Consider the following 2,328-nt stretch of genomic DNA (forward strand, 5'->3'; position numbering starts at 1 on the left):
AAGTTTTTATTTAGTAAGCCTGAGGTTAAATATGAGTCTTCTTTTTATCTTGGAATATTTTATCTTCCATTCCTGGATGAAGTATTCTTTCTCCCTCATAAGCAAATTCCAATATTCTAAATATTTTTTTTTTAGTTAACACTGTCCCATGAAAAATGAGTAGATAAAGATAATGAAATTATATATAAAAAAGAAAGTAATTTTTAGGCAATGTATAACCTTGGGAGTATAACTGATTTTCTATTGAACAGAGGGTGCAAAGATGAGATGAATTTTAATCTTGAAATATAGTTAAAGGGACTCCAATATTATACAATAGTAGTGAACAGGGTGTGATATGCAGGGGTAGAAAACACTGAGGTTAAGAAATAGGGCTTTGCATACAATTACCTCTGATTTCTCCTAGCCTAGTCCCTCAAAATAATAGAGTTTCAATTGTCTTATCCATAATCAACTGTATTCCACTTATCAGTGGTTGATAGAATCTATCTTTGTTTTTGTTTGTTTGTTTGTTTTTATTTTGACAGTGTATTATAAGGACATTTTGAGAAACATGATGGTATAGGAAGGAAATTTTCCCAGGATTTAGGGAGTTCTGGTGGCTTAGTGGTAAGGAATCTTGCAACCAGCACAAAAGTTTGTGGTTCAATTCAACCAGCTGTTCTGTGGACGAAAGATGGGAAATCTCTCTTTTGATTGGTGTTTTGTGTTTTGGGGTGTTTTGTAAGCACTTTTCTTTTAATCTTAGTGAAGGTTTGCGAAGAGACTGGTTTTTGTTCATTTATGTAAGCACATAATCCTCCTTTCCCCAGTTCTCTAGCAATACTTATCCTTTTCCAGCATATTTATTTTCATATATATAGTTTCTAATCATCCATTTCTTTCAGATAGTCCTTCCTTTCACCCATTCTAGTGTGGTGTTCATTATCTACACATTGTTTTCCTGTTCTTTCCTTCCACTTCACTCAATCCTATTATTAAAATAGTGGGCTTATTCAGTATTTATCCTTTTGTGCTGAGAAATTGCACTTAGCACAATGTCTTACAAACGAATCCATGTTGTAGAGTATTTTAAGAGTTAATTGTGTACTTTTTTTCAGTGCTGTGTAACATACCATTTGTGTGAATGCATCATAGTTTCTCTATTCATTCGGTAAAGGCACAAGGGCTGCTTCCATTTCTTTGCTATTGTGACTAATGCTACAATAAATGAGTGTGCATATCTAGAATTTTTAAGCTGGCTGAATGATCATCATGAAAATGAACACAGAGACTCATGGAGAAATAGACAAGATTAAACATTATATACAAAAAAAAAATCTGAACTCTTGTATTTTATACGCTCCTTAGGAGACTTACATAATTTGTCAGCATATATGTTCTGACTAGATCTGTTTATTACTATCCTAAAGCAACTGTTCAACTAGGGACAGTTTTATTCTAAACCACATCAAATGTAGTTGGCTTTTATTATCATTTTTCTCTGTAGATTTCTTTGGCTTACAAACTAATTTCTGCTTTCGTCTGTTGCAGTCAGGATAGTGGTTGGAAATATATTCAATGAACATAACTTTTTCACTTCAACATGTTCAAGAATTAAGTTCTTGGGATCAATTTCTTCAAAAGTCAAGAGTAGGTACCACCACAGGAAATGAAAATTAAATAGTCTTTCATCATGGAAATAAAAATACCAAACTCATAGATCTGGATTTCACCTGATAGTATACCCAGGAATCAGACTGATTACCTCTGTAGAAGGAATCACTGGAGAAGTTTTAGGTGCTGATTGTTGAAGAGACCATCAACTACTCACATGCAAGTTCAAATTAAAGCTAAAGAAGGTCAAATAAAACCCACAGGAATCAAAATTTGACCTTGAATCTATCTTATCCAAATTTACAAATCAACTCAGGAACAGGTTTGAGGCAAAGGCCAATTGAGCTGTGGGAGAATATCAAGAGCATCATCCACAAAGAATGCAAAAGGTCATTATAAAAAGAGAAAGAAAAGACCAAAAATGGATGCCAGAAGAGACTGTGAATATTGCACTAGAGTGCTGAGAAGCCAAAGTAAAGGGAAGAAATCAAGAAGTTAAGGAGCTGAATAAAAGATTTCAAGGGGAGTGCAGCACAGAAAGACAAAGTGTTATAACAAAATGTGCAAAGAATTGGAGTCTGAAAATCAAAAGAGCCATACTCACTCAGCATTTCTTAAGCTGAAGGAACTAAAGAACAAATTAAAGCCTCGAGTCACAATAGTTAAGGATGCTATGTGAAGAATATTGATAATCCAGGAAGTAGTGGATGGAAGGAGTATACAGAGTTACTA

Source organism: Elephantulus edwardii, unplaced genomic scaffold, assembly GCF_000299155.1.
Source record: "Elephantulus edwardii isolate Elephantulus edwardi_28Jun2011 unplaced genomic scaffold, EleEdw1.0 scaffold00029, whole genome shotgun sequence".
NCBI lineage: Eukaryota > Metazoa > Chordata > Mammalia > Macroscelidea > Macroscelididae > Elephantulus > Elephantulus edwardii.